At 41.9% G+C, this 19,249-nt stretch overlaps 1 long non-coding RNA gene across 2 annotated transcripts in view; it reads right to left on the bottom strand.

The window, feature by feature from the left end:
* The window catches only part of LOC143815362 (uncharacterized), a 53,811-nt gene that overhangs the window by 8,824 nt on the left and 25,738 nt on the right, over positions 1–19,249 (bottom strand). Inside the window, exons 1-2 of one of the 2 annotated variants that reach the window (XR_013223724.1) lie at positions 2,661–2,998; positions 2,184–2,265 (exon numbers count right to left, since the gene is read on the bottom strand). This is a non-coding gene — a long non-coding RNA (uncharacterized LOC143815362). Of the gene's footprint in view, positions 1–2,183; positions 2,266–2,660; positions 2,999–19,249 lie in introns of those variants that run through there. The other variant, XR_013223725.1, reaches the window with a different exon arrangement.

The raw sequence follows: 19,249 nt of genomic DNA, 5'->3' as shown, positions 1-19,249 counted from the left end.
ATGTCCAGATCAAGAGGACATAGCAAAAAAAGCAAATATCGTCTTCAGTGATTCCTCCTTAATTGGGCAGGTGCAAACAATAGTATTTTCGGGCCGAGTACAATCCGAAAAAACATCGGATCAAACCGAGACCAATGTTAGTCTATGGGGCTGTACACATTTCCGATATTTTTCCACACCATTGTCTCACTGAGGCAAAAATTGCTGCATGTTGAGCTTTTCTTACCCTCTACAGATCCTGCACTGACTCTCCATCGCTGCTCCCAGTATCTGTTATTGTCTACAGTGCTGATGTCATGTTGACTGCTGCAAAAAGTCAGTGAGTACAGAGGCCTTGTTTCAGTAGACAGCACTAGCCGATGAGCTTACTGATTGTCTGCAGCATTGCCTGCAGGCAATAACAAACAACAGGAGCAGTGGCGCAGACTCAGCGTTAGATCCATGAACGGTCAGCAAAACAATCTACATCCCTTGGAGGCCAAGTTCAGATAAGCATATGAAAAATCATGAGATTTTCATAAAGAAAAAACAGACAATTTTCATCTGTATTATTTTCCACATTGCCTCCATTTGTATACATTAGCAGTGAATAAAATTGACAAGACCAAAAACAGTTTGCTATGCTAATAAACTGTAAAAATTGGATGCTATACAGTTGATCTGTTATGGAATCCGATTTTTTTTTTGCACACCCATGGACTTAAATAGGCTAACTTCATCCAAAATACGGAAGAATGTGGTACACGCTGCAATTTTTTTCAAGGGGACATTCGGCCCATATAAAAAAAATGGGCCATCTGAACAGCCCAATTGAATAACATTGGTCCGAGTGCTGTTCGTTTTTTCCACGGACAGCACACCGAACTGAAAATTTGGTCATGTGAATATAGACTAAAGGATATTATCTGCTCTGTGCCAAGTAGCCTATACTATGTACACAGATGTATCACATTGCTCAAGCAGCCGTCCATGGAGCTCGGTCCGATCGTGGACCACAATGCCTGGACTGGCCATGGCCAGAACAAGACAGATTAATATGTTTCCATAAAGCTAAAATGCTTTTGTCAGGAGACCCGCAGCCAGTCCGGTCATTACGGTCCGTGATCAGACTGAGATCCATGGATGTCTGCATGAGCCCTAAGTCTTATTGTAGAACAAGTCATGTTATTTGCATAGGACTGCAGGTAAATCTACTACATTATCCAAACTCTGAATCAACACGTGATGCAGTTCCAAAGAGTAAATTGACTCCTATGGCACAACATGCTATAACATTATTATGTTGGATCTGAGTCATGAATGTATGTGAAAACTGTAGTATATTCCAAATACAGACTTTCTATAACATGATATGGAAGCAGTTGTTATATGCAGTTCTATTACTTTCTGAAAATAAACCAATTACGTTTAATTAATTAAGTTCACATTTAAGTGCACACGATTGAAGGAAATCTGCCTGATTTCCCTTGGGAACGTGTAGATATTGGAACATCCACACCTGGAGACGAAATAAACCAATGTGGCAACAGAAACATATCCATATAGTCTAACAAAAGCTGTGTAAACGGAAAAAGCCCAAAAAGTAAAGATCCCCTGGAGAAAGCAGCTAGCCATAGGTTGCTGCCCAATGCCAATGTCACATTGACGGGGTCCAGTTGTCATGTACAGATTTATATGGCAGGTTTCCTTACATTGGAGATCAGGTGTCATTGAGGATTTCGCCTAACATAACAGCGATTATCTTTCATTGAATTTTTTTACAAGTTAAAGGAAGTTGCCACCTGCTTTCCACATGTGAGGACACTTTCCAATACATTCTATATTGTAGATTTCTGGTCCATCAAGGAGGGGCAGAGAAACCCGAGATGAAACTGATGTTGCACGTAAAGTTGGATAACTTATATGACTTAACAAAACATCAAGTAAGTCAAACACACGGTACGATATTGTTTTATAAGGGACTTGGCATGATCCTGATATTATCTTCTATGCCTTGGAAAAGGTACAAATTAATGACCTTATAAGAGGTAGGAAAACATATAAAGTTAAGTAAACAAGTAAAAGTACAAAAAAAAAGTAGTGATTAGAAGTCTCAGCCAAAGCTAATGGACAGTTGTAAAGGTATCTGAAGAGGTTTACAAGATAATCTTCACTATTGACCTACAATACAATCACTCTGTTACCTGCAGAGATGAATGATGGACATGTGAGCTCCTGCTGCCCGCTTCATCAGTGCAACCTGTAGCTGTTTCCAAACTTCTCCTCCTATAGGTAGAAAACAAAGATGACATGAATGTCTTAATGCTACAATCTTTCTTCTCTTTTTTAATGGCAAATAAAAAAATGTTGAAGAAACTGATCAGGAATGGAGACAAAAGTAAGGCCAAAGTTCTGTGTTGCGTTCTTAGTGAAGAAACAACATCTGGATGCACAAAAAAAGGGATAAACCTCTGGCTCCCTCCAGACAAGTCAGTCTACTAAAAAACAAATATACAGCCAATAATCGCTTGCCAGGGGCGCTGCATCACAGAACGTTCAGCTTATTGTAGGGATTTGATGTCCACTTATAGGCATCCAGCTGTTTCTTCTCCAGTCCCTGTTGTCTCCTTCCCGTAGCTGTCACTTTTCAGGTACCACCACAGAGACCCCTCCTAATTCACCTCTCAGCTGAGAGCTTCTATGGCTTCCTGATTTAGAGAAGAGACTGCACTAGCTCAGGCTGAGGATAAAAAAAAACATACGCCCCAACATCCCTTTGTCAACAAGGTTGCACAATTCACCCTGTTGTGAAATAACGATATAAAAAAAATTCCATAGAAGAGGAGTCAGGAGCATAGATTTCAAGAATAAAAATCTGTTCAGGAAGTTTCTGGGATCTATTTGCACTTATGAAAACCATGTGTAGCAGAGCAGTGCCAGGGGACAAAGTGATTTTTCTGCCATCTGGCAGAGGTCCTCCTCACCCCACCTCTTTCTTCAGCTCCACTACCTCTGAGAGTCCCATTGATGAAGCGCAGGAAGTTAGACGGTTAACCCAGTCTATTCCCGAGACTCTTGTTATGGTTCATACCAGGGTTATGTTTTAGGTTCGTGCTTTGTCATATATCACTGTGTTCAGGAACTCTGCTATTTGTTTAACCTCTTCTAGGCCAAAGACTTCATGATTGGATAAATACACTGGTGTGTTTATTACATAACAAAATTGTGGCGTTACTCAATTTGTTAAAGGGACAGTAACACATAAAAATATGTTACACCCCCCAAAAATAACATTCTGCTCTGTTATAAACCGGGATTAAATTCAAGTATTTTGTATTTTTCTGGTTCTGTATAAACAAAGCCTTTTTTGGCTACGGCCTCAATGAATATGCGGACTCCAGAGACCATATCTGTCTTAATTTAATGCTTTTTCTATGGCCAGAAGAGAGTTGGATGGATAAAACTTGCATTTGCTAATACATTGCATATTCCACTTATTGAACAATAACCCTAAGAGTACTGGTAGTGCAGTTAAGAATTTTCTATTTTTCTACCTAGGTATGAACATGCCACAAATTCAAAAGTATTGGTAGATAGGAATATGAAGCTTCTCCAAAAGAATAACTTAGTGGGGTTTTCTACCTCTCTCTCATAATGAATTCATGGCCCGAGTACACTAACAAAAAAAAAAGAAATGTCACATACTCGTGGATCTCTTGCCATAATTCGCTCTTCATCTTCCAGCCTAGTTGGTGCATGGCCACTTCAGCCAACGGTTGGGAGCAATGGTGACACATTGGTCCCTGCTGTGGCCACTAATTGGCTGCTGTATAAAGGAAAATAAAAAAAGAGAGGTCACCACGTTTGCATGTGGATGGAAGGCTGGGAACCGTAAGCCAATGGGTGCCAAATCCTGCTGTAGACGCATGGCAAACATACGAAAAACTTGAGGAGAAGCTCGGCACAACCACTAGGTTAAAATTGGAAATCCTTTATTCAAAATCCATTAAAACAAGTAGATCCATATGAGGAATGTAAAATTTGACGCGTTTCTGGCATTACAAACGCCCTTAATCGTAGCTAGAATTAGCTGCTGTGGTCATGCAACAGGCAGGAAAAGAAGAAAGGAAGGAGAGTGGTTGAGTAGGAGGACTGATGAGTGACTATGTGCTATTTGATTTATTAATATCATACTCGGACGATCCATTTATTATTAGAAAGAAATGGAAAGCCCCTTTAGTGCGACCATCTCTCTATAGAGATCAGATTTCCTGTGACAAATCCAATATCTACTATGCATACTGGTCATCTTATCCTCCCTGAGAGAACTACCAATGTAATTTCATGGTCAGTCACATATACTGTACAATGATTTATCACTTTTTATGTGATTCCGTGTCCATTGAAGCTAAGATGACAGGAATTTTGACTGTGACACAGGTCAACTGGCCAAAGACTGCAGTATACCGCTGCTACATTGTGGCATAGTGCAAATGAATGGGATAGCATTGAGACCTAGAAAGTAATGATTGGCAAGTTGCAAATGATCCAACTGGTTCTGACTTTTTGCAAGTTGCTTGTCATGGTTGCAGGTTGCAATGCAACCTTTTTCACTTGCATTATGCTGCGATACAGCAGCGACATACAGCAATCTTTGATATTGCAGCCTGTGTTGTGGCCATGCAGCCTGAGCCTTATGGGATAAGCTACATTAGTGGAAACGATCAGATCTCCATCAAAATTAAATATCAGAACCATTGATAATTCTCTATTCATTCACTCTTACAAATAAATATGTGTATAGAGATACAGATGAATGATATTTGTCAACCAGACAATCGATTATCCAAATACATCTTCAAATAGAAAATTATATTGGAAAGCCTTTCAGATCAGCTTATACACGACGTAATAAGGCAAAATTATAGTTTTGATTACCACAAAGTATAAGAAAGGGACGGTATGCAAATCACAAAATCACAAGAACATAGAATGTCAATGAGGAACTAAAGAGGAAAGTCAGGAGAGGTACATGACACGCAATGTGCCAAGGTGTATATGAACAGTACTTGGACCATACAGAGTGAGTACTATACCCACAAAATATTTTCTTAGTAAGGATAGAAACATTTTCAAGCCTACAGCAGTGGTTTGGCGTTTGCCATCAGGATGTCTCTTCTTAGGTTTTCATTATGAACATTACGTTTTAATTTCCTTTCTTGCTGCATACGATGTGAAACATCTGAAAAAGTCATCTGGGAGACAGCATAAATCTTCCAGAGGAAATCTGTGATCATACATCTCAGAGCATTATACAGTGCCTTGCGAAAGTATTCGGCCCTCTGGAACTTTTCATCCTTTTCCCACATATCATGCTTCAAACATAAAGATACCAAATGTAAATTTTTGGTGAAGAATCAACAACAAGTGGAACACAATTGTGAAGTTGAACTAAATTTATTGGTTAGTTTAAATTTTTGTGGAAATTCAAAAACTGAAAAGTGGGACGTGCAATATTATTCGGCCCCTTTACTTTCAGTGCAGCAAACTCATTCCAGAAGTTCATTGTGGATCTCTGAATGATCCAATGTTGTCCTAAATGCCTAATGATGATAAATATAATCCACCTGTGTGTAATCAAGTCTCCGTATAAATGCACCTGCTCTGTGATAGTCTCAGGGTTCTGTTTGAAGCACAGAGAGCATCATGAAGACCAAGGAACACAAAAGGCAGGTCCGTGATACTGTTGTGGAGAAGTTTAAAGCTGGATTTGGATATTAAATGATTTCCAAAACTTTAAACATCCCAAGGAGCACTGTGCAAGTGATCATATTGAAATGGAAGGCGTATCATACCACTGCAAATCTACCAAGACCCGGCCGTACCTCTAAACTTTCATCTCAAACAAGGAGAAGACTGATCAGAGATGCAGCCAAGAGATCATTAGGCATTTAGGACAACATTGGATCATTCAGAGATCCACAATGAACTTCTGGAGTGAGTTTGCTGCACTGAAAGTAAAGGGGCCGAATAATATTGCACGTCCCACTTTTCAGTTTTTGAATTTGCACAAAAATTTAAAATAACCAATACATTTAGTTCAACTTCACAATTGTGTTCCACTAGCTGTTTATTCTTCACCAAAAATTTACATTTGGTATCTTTATGTTTGAAGCATGATATGTGGGAAAAGGTTGAAAAGTTCCAGGGGGCCGAATACTTTCACAAGGCACTGTAATACTTATTTCTGAAATTATGTTTTTTAACGGCTTATATTATGAACTAAACTATTACCATTGTGAGGCGCTGGTGCTTTAAAGGGTTTGGACACTTTAATAAGTTTGATGGGAATGTCATTCTGTTTCACTTACTAATATATAAGTATTATAGGTTCTTCTCCTGCATTTGTTAGTGCTGCCTTCCTAATAGGGAAGTAAATGGCCACAGTGTGAACATGCTCCTGTAGGGTTCGGGGGCTGGGCAGCAACCATGGCCGACAGCAATCCCGGTATCACTCTGTCCCACATCAATTCGCATTTCTCTGCTGTGTTACCTCTGTGCTGATTCTCTGTGCTGATTCTCTGTGCCATCTGGACTTGCCCCGTATGAGGATGTATTCCTCACAGACGGTTCCGAAATAAAGGAGACACACTCCGACTTCGATACAGGCACTTCGGGTATCACAGTCAGTACCTCCTTTTCTGTCCCTGCTCTGTCCTCTTCTCTGTATTCAGCCCCGGGTCAGACCATATCTTCCGGTCCCACAGAATCTATTCCATCCAAAATTCTTGCCTCACATGGGGAGTCCTACACCGCTTTGCCCCTGTTCTAAGAACTGCTGCCCAGGCAAAGATCTGCCATATCTTGCTGGTGCTCCCCGGCTGAACAAACCTCTCTCTCTTTATGGAGGACAAACTCCCTTCAGCTGCATCTGCAGCCATGCCGCACTTCTTCCTCCTAGAGGAACCTTTCTGTGCTAGCTGCTCTATGCTGAGCCCCTCTCTTGTAACATTGTGGGGCACAGCGACTCCTGGCTAGGCAGCCCTGTGAGCTGTACGGGCGCCCAGGTCCTGACTGACTAGAATCAGGAAACCAAACTATTCTTATGCCACTGTGGCCCTCCTACTCTATCTATACACTACAGTGCCCCCTCTAATGGCCAACTATGGACACTACACCCCTAACACTATACTGGGCCCGGGTACAAACTTTATAAACTATATGTGTGCAAATGTGTAAAACATGTAAACAATCAAATATACAGAGAAATACACATGAGGTGTAGCAGTACTCTTGTACACGGTGGTAATACACTTTATGCGTAGCTGTACCACCGTGTCCGTACACATTAATAATATACATTGTTTACACTAGAAAGGGCTTGGGGAGGAGAAGGGAACAAAAACATATTTACATCACCTACACTCCTACCTACACACTGCACTTCTGCCAGCATATGTTCTGCCTCATTTCTTTGGCATTGCTTTGTTTTTTTGTAGTTTGTAGAAATAGAGGTATGACTCCTCGTTTTTGAGCTGGGCGTTTTGTTTTTATACCTTTCCACAGGCAGGAGTCTGAACATTTGGGTCTGGGTCCCGCCCTGCCCCCATCTATATTGAGGTCTGCTGACACATAGAGAGGTTTAATGCTAAATACAGGACCATCCCGATTGGGTACACCTTGTCACGGTGGGATAGCTTTAACACTTTCTTGATCAAAATAGTTCTAGCTAAGTTCCTTTTGTTATTTACTTGTACTTGTTAGAATCTATTTCGTTTTGACCATCCGCCATCTTGTTGTGGTTTTCAGGTTGCTGGTCTTTTTCCTCTGGTGCTGGATTTGTCCTAGGTGAGGTAATTGCATCACCCTTTATTACCCAGCACCTGCCTCCCAGTCCTTGCTGGACAACAGTGTTAATCCGCTATTGTTCTGGCTTGGTGCCTTGTTAGCTTTCTGTGTTTGATAGTGTGCAGTTTTGGGATCTCTGGTTCTGCCAGTTTTGTTTTTGGTTTTCCTTTCGTTTCTGCGGCTGCCTCTATTTTCCTATTAGGAGGTTACCTGTTTTTGTTCCCAGTCCCTAGATCTTTCAGGGACCCCCTTCCCCCAGGTATTCTTTTGAGTCTAGCCTAGGAAACGTCGGTGGGCCTATTCACAAGGAATAGGTCACCCACTCCATCATAGGGTTTCAGTGCAGTCCTAGTACAGGGTCAGCTTTTCCCCCTTCTACCCTGGTCCTGTGATGCAGATCCATAACAGTGCTATTACTAATTATTTATTTACTTACTACATGGTATTTGCTCATTTTGTTTTTATCTTGTTTTTTTCTTCCTCAGAAACTGCCCAGCTCTGCTATTCCAAAAATGGCTGCTGATGGAGGAGCATGTGACTTGTTTATCAGCCTCCTCCAATTGTAAAACATTTCACATGAATTCCTATTGGAGGAGGCTGATGGACAGGTCTGGTCACACGACCCTTAATCAGCAGCCTAGTAGGCAGTCTATGAGGAAGGCAGCACAAACAAGACTGGAAGTAGAACCTATAATAATTACAATATATACAGTATTAGTAAGTGCCACAAAATCATGTCCACAAGACATTAACAAAAATAAAGGGATTCAAAGATGTCTTTATTTTACATATTCATCACAGTGATGCTTTATGGCTTGTTGGAATGAATGTCTTTAGTCACTTGTCTCATTTGGTTCATATGGAGTTCTGGGGAGTTTGTGGAACTCAAGATTGACATTTTTGGGATCAAAGTCATGATATACACAGACCAAACTTTACAAGTGAAGCTAAAATGCAAAATATTAAATTACCTATAAAACAGCAGTGGTTTATATAATATTAGGAAATAAACATCAGAAATAGTGGGGAAGTTTATCATGCTCGATGCCCAGAATTAGGACCCAGTTCACTAAAAAAAAAAAACCATGTCTTTCACGACTTGTACCACATTTATAATGTATTTTAGACACGTGGTGACTTCACTGAAAAGGGACTTAGCAGGAAAAAGCACTTAATAATAAGATACCATACCATACAGTACACCTAAATTATAGCACAAGGTAAGCCAACAAATAGATGACAAGACTGTCTAAAAATATGCCAAATTTATCAAACAGCCTGAATCACTCTGGTAAATCTGGCGCATTTCAAGACTGGTCTGATTCTGAAGCATTAGTATTGATAGAATTAGTATCGATAAATATGCTGCCATATCCTTTTGGTTTGGTGCCTTACAACATTAATTTACCGCTTGTATGAAAAGAAAACCTTGAGGTGCTCCAGCTAACCTAAGATTTAGTCAGGTTAATACTCACATATTTTCTTCTAGGCACTTATATTATTTAGGGTATAATTAGATGCAAACTACAGTTTTTTTTTCATTAAAAATTACAATAGCTAGTGACATTTATGGAGGGGTTTAGATGAATCTTAAATCAAGGTGAAAATTATGTGAAAAGTAAGTATCGAGGAAAGAAATAAGAAATAATATTACACAATCGTCTGTAACTAATGTAGATCTTTAAAGGGAACCTGTCACCAGGTTTAGCCGATACAAGTTAAGGCCACCCCCTTTCAGGGCTTGTTTACAGCATTCTATAATGCTGTATATAAGCCCCCGATCTGACCTGTAAGAGAAGAAAAATAACTTTTATTATACTCTGGGGCGGTCTGGTCCGATGGGCGTCTTTGCTCTTGGTCCGGTGCCTCCCATCGTCTTGCGATGCCGCCTTCCCGCTTGCTTCATGTGGATGATGCCTCCCTGCATCATCCACACAGGCTCCCTGGAATCACGCTCCTGCGCATGCGTACTTATCAGAGCAAAGTGCTGCAGTGCACAGGTGCCGGGAAAGGTCCGAGAGGCCCAGCGCCTGCGCACTGCAGGACTTTGCTCTGCCCTCAACAGGGCAGGTAAGTGCGCCTGCACAAGAGCGCGATTCTGGCAATCCTGTGTGGATGATGTAGGGACGCGTCATCCACATGAAGCAAACAACAGGACGGCATCACAAGAAGATGGAGGCGCCTGACCAAGACCAGCGGCACCCATCGGACCGGACCCCCCTGCCCCCAGATGAGTATAATAAAAGTTATTTTTCTTCTCTTACAGGTCAGATCGGGGCTTATGTACAGCATTATAGAATGCTGTATACAAGCCCTGAAAGGGGTTGGCCGTAACTCGTATTGGCCAAACCTGGTGACATTTTCCTTTTAGTTTATGGTCAGAAATGAGTGAATTTTGTAGAAGATGTACTGCAATCAGGCTCGGACTGGCCCACAGGGTAACAGGGGAATCCCCCGGTGGGCCCCTCTGTAGATCTGGGCCCCCAACCCCACTGTATGGGCAGTACTTGGCATAATTCATTTGATTCACTCTGTACAGAAAAAGGCAGCATCTCATCATTCATTAACCACACTACCCCCAGCTTATTATTATATAGAGATATAGGTAAATTTGTGAATGAAGGTAGTATAATATTTGCATGCAGGTGAAAAGTGGGCCCCCCAAACTTAATGTTACTGATGGGCCCTTGTCACCCCAGTCCGACACTGACTGCAATACTTTAATAATTATGTTTATTTTACTTTAGACATATTGTTGAGGCTCCTATATTTCTTTAACGGACAACAATAAATGTAGCCATACTGGTTGCCATATTGAATTAACCTGTCAGCAAGAATGTGCACAGTAACCTACAGACAGTGTCAGGTCAGCATCGTTATACTGATTAAAATTATACCTGGTGATGAAATCCATTTTGTGGTTGTTGTTTAATGTTTATTTTCAGTTTTGAGTTAATGATATGCTCGTGCTCTGGGGCAGCCTGTGGGGGTCTTCCTGTGGTGCTCTGATTAGGTATTCATGTGTGTGGCTTCTGACGGGTCATTAATCCCTCTCTGACCTGCCCCCTAGTTTACATAATGAATATTATATGTGCATATTGAAAAAAAAAAAAAAACATCTGCAGGCAGGTGATGGCCGTGGCACCTGCACTGCAGCATAATTGCATATGTACTGTGTATTGGTGATCACCAATAGCTGCTATTGTGCAGATGCCTGCGGTGCCATCTTGGAGGAGGAATTTTTTTCCTTCTCTACCAATATGGCGCCGCCGGCACCTGTGCAGTAGCAGCTATCAGATCACCTCTATATACCCCTATAGCTGCTACTGTGCAGGCAAGGCGGGCCATTTTCAAAAGGACTTTTATTTTTTTTTTAATATCAGGATAACCTCAACCATATTAATTGTATGCACATTGCACATGCGAGTATGCTGTAGCGCAGGTGCCACGGCCAGCGCTTGCCTGCAGAAGGTTTTTTTTATCACTATGTATATATGATATTCATAGGGATAAATAACCTGTCAGAAGCCATACTGATGAATATGTAAGCAGAGCACCACATGAAGACCCCCCCACAGGCTGCCCCGAAGCACGAGCATATCATTAACTCAAAACTGAAAAGAAAGATTACACAACAACCACAAGACGGATTTAATCACCCAGGTATCATTTTAATCAGTATAATGGCGCTGACCTGACACTGTCTGTAGGTTACTGTGCACAATCCTGCTGACAGGTTCCCTTTAATTGAAGTATTTTCTCCTTAATTTTTAAGAAGCCAATTTGAAAAGAATAAACAATAGGGCTGAACCTCCTGTTCTTGCTTTTGCAAAAAAAGGCATCTGCAATAAAAAAGAGCATAAATGCCATACTTTAGCTTATGCTCTTAATTCTGATTAACCAGCACGTGGACACTAATTTAGGTGTAAATGTCCTTTAAGGCTACTTTCACATTTCCGTCGGTAGTCGGCCGTCACAGAGCGTCGGCGCGACGTACTGATGGACGTTTGTGAAATAGTGTATATCATGAGCAGCGGACGCAGTCCAGTCCGCTGTCCAGTCTAAAGTCCCAGGGAGGAAAGCGAGAGAGAGCGAGATTTCCTGCTGGGCATACACAGTCGGAAACACAGGATACAACGTACAGAAAAAAGTTCCCTTGAACGTTTTTTGCAAAAGACGGGCTGTCACATTTTGCAGGATCCAGTGCACAGCGGACAAAACGTGAGTCCATACGTCGCTAATACAAGTCTATGGGAAAATGCAGGATCCTGCAAATTTTTTTGCAGCATCCTGCATTTTCAAAAATCGATGTATTGCGATGATAGCAGAAAGACGGAAATGTGAAAGTAGCCTAAGTCTATTTTCACACTTGCGTTTTTAGCAATCCGTCGCAATCCGTCGTTTTGGGCCAAAAACGGATCCTGCAAATGTGCCCGCAGGATGCGTTTTTTGCCCATAGACTTGTATTAGCGACGGATCGCGACGAATGGCCACACGTCGCGTCAGTCGTGCAACGGATCCGTCGTGTTTTGGTGGACCATCGTCACGAAAAAACGTTCAAGGGAACGTTTTTTCGTACGTCGCGTCCGCCATTTTCTACCGCACATGTGCGGCCAGAACTCTGCCCCCTCCTCACCGGACTTCAGATTGGGCAGCGGATGCATTGAAAAACTTCATCCGCTGCCCACATCGTGCACAAATTTCACAACGTGGGTCGGTACGTCGGCCCGACGCTTAGCGATGGACCTGTACCGACGCAAGTGTGAAAGTAGCCTAAAGAGGTTGTCCTGTGGATCCAGTGCAGGAGGCTCTGAAGCCCTGCACCAGCTCCCGAAGTAATGTCTTCTCTGTTTATGTTACCAGGACCGCTGCAGCCAATCACCAGCCACAGCGATCCTGGTAACTTTCAAACAGAGAAGACATCGCTTCCTGGCAGTGTTCCCTCAGGAGAGCTGTAGGGCAAGTATGGCTTTGTTTACTACTTTAAAACCATTTATGCTCCCCCCAAAATTATTCAAGTGATGAAGAATGCTTTTAAGAACTAGAGTTCAAAGGGCGGACATTTTACTATTTTGGGGTTAGTGATTGACTATACTGTACTTTGAAACCTAATATCATTGCAGCATAAACATACACCCACTAAAATGAACTGTAATTTGCAACATAAAAATAAACATTCTTTATATGGATTTTGCTGGCAAAATAGAAGCCAAATACAAAATATAGCAACCAAACAACTATAAATATTCCAACGTATTAAAATCCAGAATCCCAAGTCATAAATGATTAGTAGCAGGTAGCTGATGGACAGACAGATACGCACACCCCTTCGTCCTTTTCAGAGTACACCGAGTGCTCCAGATCTTAATATACACATTTGACTTCCTCAAAGCTGGGAACGCATCCAAAACTCCAACGCATGGACTGACTCCAGGACTATGGGGCTGAACTTCTAAGCTGAAAGAGGAAGACTTTGGACTTGTGTTGCTATGTTACGACATTTTAAATGTTCCGAATTTTAACCCATAAACTGCCAGAGGGTACTACTGGACAGAGGGACATCTTGGCAGTCAAGATGTTAAGAGCTCCTTCTTCTGTCGGAAGCTTTCGAGATGTGACTTAGTCACATCAGTTATTTTTGCCATCTGCCTGTATTTGGCTGAATGTCTGAATGATTCAGAACATTTAAAGCAGTTCTCGGTGCTGCTCTGTGTGGGTTTCCATGGAAAAAATCCATTAAAAACAAGGCAGAGAGTGAGTCAGAAAGGACTGGCAATAGAAAGGTTTCATATTAAAGAGGCAATGTTTGTATATAGGTAGAATGTTTTCTCCCGTTCCTGTCGAAGGCCAGTATGTTGTATTGTGTAATTGTTTTGTGTCTCTTTTCACACAGACTGAGATCATTAACGAATAAAATAATGTAAATAACAAGAAATAAAGTGAAATGCTTTATATTCTTTCTGAAAAATGCCAGCAGAATTCTAAGCACAATTCATAAAATCTGGTAAGTAACAATATCAAGGTATGATATTCATTCTTTATTGCCACCGTAACTATACCCTTTAGCCTCAATCCACATTAGAGGTTCATTTTGTATATACTGGCTATGAGAACAAAAAAATTACAACACGCTTGGATTATCCAGTAAAAAAGTGACTGTGGGATTTTTTTTGCACAGAAAGAGCTGAGTTTTGTATTGCAGTCTCTCCCCATTACAATGTATAAGGATGCATTGAAAGATACAGACAATTGCAGGGGCATAATGACCGCAGTTGCAGATGTAGTGACCAACACTGGACCCATGCGGGTGTGGGCTCACTGACGAGAGGATAAACTTCAACTGGATGTGCGTCATTGGACGCACATTCAGTTGAAGTGTATTGTGGCGCAGAGATCCGTCAGGTCCGTGCTTCACAATACACGCAGCCAGCCAGAGTACAGCAGCTGACATAGGCATGCAAGTGACTGGGGTCGCATGCAGTGATGTCATGAGCTTCACGTCGCTTACACGCTGAAGTCAGCTGCCGGCTCCAGAAGTGGATGCCATGTGGCGACAAAGCGAAAGGAAGGTGAGTACAATTGGTTATTTATAAATATGCATTAAAGAACAATGGCAGAACGGGGGACATATACCAGGATATATACACCAGGATGGGAAATATATATACCAGGATGGGGCCCAGCATAAGGGACATATATACCAGGATGGGGGATATACAGTATATAACAGGATGGGGCCAGGAAGGGGAACATATATATCAGGATCGATTAAATATATTTATTTATATATACCATGATGGGGCCAACATGGGCGAAATACTGTATATACCAAGATAAAGGGCATATACCATATATACCAGGATGGAGCCACAATGAGGGACATATGTATACCAGGATAGCCTCCCCCCCATGGCTCCATCCAAATCTTGCATCAGGGCCCGTCAGACTCCAGTTGCTCCACTGGACATTGGATAATAATGGCAGGGCTGCCAGCAGGAATTTCCAGGTCCCATACTGGCAACATTTTCGGACCCCCTTGAGACTCCCCCCAGGCTCTACCCCAGCCCCGCCTCCAACTCTCGCACCTTCCACAGTCCCACTGCCCACTCATGGAAAAACTCCACTTCTGCACCACGTCCTCACCAATTACTCATTATCAGTTCCCATCTAATGCTAGATCATAGACATAGCCAGCCGCTTTTGTTTTAGCTAAAAGCTTTTTTTTTAAGCCGCCATTACAACAAGGCAGACTCTTTTTGCAGCACCCTACTCTACTCTAACCTGTTAAATATTTGTTAAAATATCCTGTGTTCATTTTAGGTATATTTTTATTTATGTTTTTTAAGGGAATGTCGAAACAACAAAAAACTGACTGGCACTTCCAAACTAGTCTGAATAAGTGCATACAGGGAGCAGCTACCTCAATATACAATATGCAAAAAAAAGTTGCACTCTATCGTGCTAAAGCATATCAATGTGAAATACATGAATATATAAATAGCAATATGGCTTTTGAACATTAGGAAAAAATGAATGAGACGCTTTGCAAAAATTTTACCAAATTATTATTATTATTATTATTATTATTATTATTATTAATTTTTATAGCACCATTTATTCCATGGCGCTTTACATGTGAAATACGGGGCAAATATAGACAAACACATTAAACATGAGCAAAAACAAGGCACACGGGTACATAAGGAGGGAGGACCCTGCCCGCAAGGGCTCACAGTCTGCAGGGGATGGGTGATGATACACTAGGACAACCAAATAATGTCTGCCCATCAACCAACATCAAGGTGGTCTTATAAGACTGATGGGTCCCTAACCAATGTGAATACCTCTCTTAGGCTGATGTCTGAATTCCTGGGTGAATGTGAACACCTCTCTCAGCAAAGCTTTTTTGTATATCTGTAAGGGAATGTGTCACATACATTTTTTAAAATGAACAATAAGACCACATACAAGGGACAAATACTACCACATCATGGCTGGACCACATCTTACAACCACATAGTTACCAAATAATACCACATAGAAGGGACAAATATGGCCACACCATGGCCGAACCACATATTACTACTCCAGAGTGACCACTAATACCACATACAAGGGACAAAAACTGCCAAACCATGACCAGACCACGTATTGCTACCACATAGTGACCAAATACTACAATACTGATCATTAATAAAACAAAACCCACAATATTAATTTTACCATAAGTGCCATTATACACAGGAGCTTTGGATATAGTACACAGTGTATGGTGTAAGTGTACATGTAATACAGTTATCACCAGAGTGACATACACAGGAGCTCTGTATATATTGTCAGTGTACAAGTAATACAGAGATCACCAGTGACATTATACACAGGAGCTCTGTATATAGTGTCAATGCACATGTCAGGACTCTGAACATTTTTTACCTTTTGTGCATTACTCCCCTTTTCCAACATGGCGTCTTTGGTCTCATGTGCACTTGTCTTCCTGCTATAAAACTCCACCCCAGCCTTCAGTCTGTGCTAGATTATTCTGCTTTGCATCCAGCTCCTGATTATTCCCTGGCCTTGCACCTGCACCTGCACCTGCTCCTGTGAACCTGTGTTGGAGATCCTTCCACTCTGCTCTGAGTTCCTGCTGTATACACCAGTGTTCAGTAATCCTCCTTCATCTGCTGCTCGTGTTACTTCCATCTGCATTTGCTGGACATGTAAGCTGTTTCTGCTCTGCAAAACCTGAGACTATTAACCAGGCCTCCCTGGTTGAGCTAAGATATGATTTGAACTGCCTAATAGCATATCTATCTGTGTCTGGACTAAGTCAAGGATCTATTCGTGTCAAGTTTCCTCAAGAATAACTGTGCTTCATAGACTTTCGGTTTGTTTGCATCTACCTCTGAAGTTTCCTATTGACTGCTAAGCTGCGTTTATTATTTGCACCAAGTGTTGTGGACTTGAGTTTCTCTCTGCACCTGCTTGAATCACCGTGTGATAATATAAACTTTACCACTTATAAAACTGTGTCCTGTTGTCTTGTTCCACACAAAGAGTCTCCTGAATTATCCCCTATATTTATTACAGGATAATCTAGCCATAAAAAAAAGGAGACTGCTGGAACAATGACTGCAGGGAGCAGATTAGAGCAGGTATTTTCCATAATTAGATCACTGCAGAAAGATGTGGAAGGTCTGCAAAAGAAGTTTGGAAGCTTTGAACACAATCAACAAGTGTTTGGACAAACTTTGCAGGACTTAAGCAATCGCATGGCAGCCCAGGAAAACAAACTTGCTGGCATAGAGTCCCAGTATGGACGGGCTTTCCAGGACATAAGCACGCAAATAGCTGCACAAGTGACTTTACCCTCTGGGCAACCGCCACCAGCTGGCCCACCTAAGTTGCCCCCATTCAGACTTAATGGTGATCGCTACAAATTTCGTGGATTTGTGAATCCATGTATGCTATATTTTGATGTGCATGCTGACCATTTTCCTACTGATAGATCCAAAGTATCGTGTGTAATAATGCTACTGACCTCATGAACGCTCGCCTGGGCGAATCCGATGATTGAGTCTCGTGACCCACGGTTAAATGACTTGGATGATATCTTGGCCGCTATGGCATTATTGTTTGATGACCCTAATCGCCGTGCAACCGCTGAATCTGCTTTGTTGTCTTTACGCCAGGCTAAACGTTCTGTTATTGAGTATGCCACTGAATTCAGGAGATTGGCGGTAGATACCAATTGGGACAGTTATGCACAATTGCCTATTTTTAAAAGGGGTCTGTCTAGTATTATAAAAGATGAACTAGCTCGCTCAGAGTCACCACAAGAACTAGAGACATTTATACAGCATTGTGTGCGCATAGACATTCGCCTTACTGAGCGTCGGCAGGAGAAATTTGCTGCATATAACCGTATTTCTAACTTTTCCCTTCCTTCCAAAGAGCCTGCAGGTAAAACATCTCGGGAAGTGGAGGAGGTGCCCATGCAAATTGATTCCATTCAGAGACGCGAGATCAATGAGCGCTGGGAGCATCGCCTTCGTGAAAGTCTATGTTTCTTCTGCGGCCAGTCTGACCACTGCTTGATCAATTGTCCTAAGTGTCCTAGACGGCGTAACAAGGTGCTAGCAGCAATAGGGGAGTATGACAACTGTGATGATGAATCTGACACCTCTGAATGTAGCCTGCCTTTAAACGCGGTATTCCATTCACTTTCTATGACTTCACCCCCCAAGGAGCTGAAGGAAAAGAACTCTCACTGTTCTCTCCCTATTAAGATCCTGTGTTCAGGAAAGTGGATTTCCAGTTCAGCTATGATTGACTCTGGTGCAGGTGGCAATTTCATGGATATCGCATTTGCCAGGAACATGGTATTAAAATTCAGCAAAGAGCCTCTCCAATTACCATGGAAACAGTGGATGGGTCACCTTTAATCTCTGGGCCTGTGGATCAGGAGACCGTACCCCTTGAAATTTTGTTGGAGCCTAATCATCAGGAGCAACTTTTTTTCTTGCTAATTTCTTCTCCTCATTTTCCTGTGATTTTAGGCTTGGTTGCGTTCTCAGAACCCAATTATCAACTGGGAGACAAAGGAGATTATCTTTCCAACAAGGAGCAACTCAGCGTTAACAGAAGCTGTCCCTGAGTCCACGGCTACGGAACCACATGTACAGGTATCTTCTTTACTGCCAGCATATAAAGAGTTCTCTGACCTCTGTGACAAGAAGAATGCAGATCAACTTCCTCCACACAGGCATTATGACTGTTCCATTGAGTTGCTTCCTGGGGCAGATATTCCTTTTGGTCACGTATACCCTTTGGCGGCACCTGAGCTTCAAGCCTTAAAGGAGTATATTGATGAAAATCTGGCCAAAGGCTTCATATGTCCTTCTTCCTCACCAGCAGTGGCACCCATTTTTTTTGTAAAGAAGAAGGATGGGACCCTGAGACCCTGTGTTGACTATCGGGAACTCAATAAGGTAACCGTACGAAACCGTTACCCTTTGCCTCTGATTCCCGAATTACTGGAAAGAGTCCGCCATGCTAAGGTGTTCTCTAAGCTGGATCTTCATGGGGCTTATAATTTGGTGCGTATTCGTCCAGGGGATGAGTGGAAGACAGCATTCAGATGCCGGTATGGACACTTTGAATCTCTTGTGATGCCCTTCGGACTTTGTAACGCCCCTGCAGCATTTCAACACCTTGTTAATGACATCTTCAGAGATTTGTTGGACCAGTTTGTGGTGATCTATTTGGACGATATACAAATCTTTTCTGACTCTCTACAGGAACATGAAGAACATGTCAAAACTGTTTTAAGACGTCTGAAAGAGAACCAACTGTATATCAAGCCGGAGAAATGCGAGTTCCATCATTCTGAGATACAGTTCTTGGGTTATATCATCTCTCCCCA

This window comes from Ranitomeya variabilis, chromosome 3, assembly GCF_051348905.1.
Source record: "Ranitomeya variabilis isolate aRanVar5 chromosome 3, aRanVar5.hap1, whole genome shotgun sequence".
Taxonomy (NCBI): Eukaryota; Metazoa; Chordata; class Amphibia; order Anura; family Dendrobatidae; genus Ranitomeya; species Ranitomeya variabilis.
Note: the sequence above shows the minus strand (reverse complement) of the source record. Positions and strands in the feature narration are given on the sequence as shown.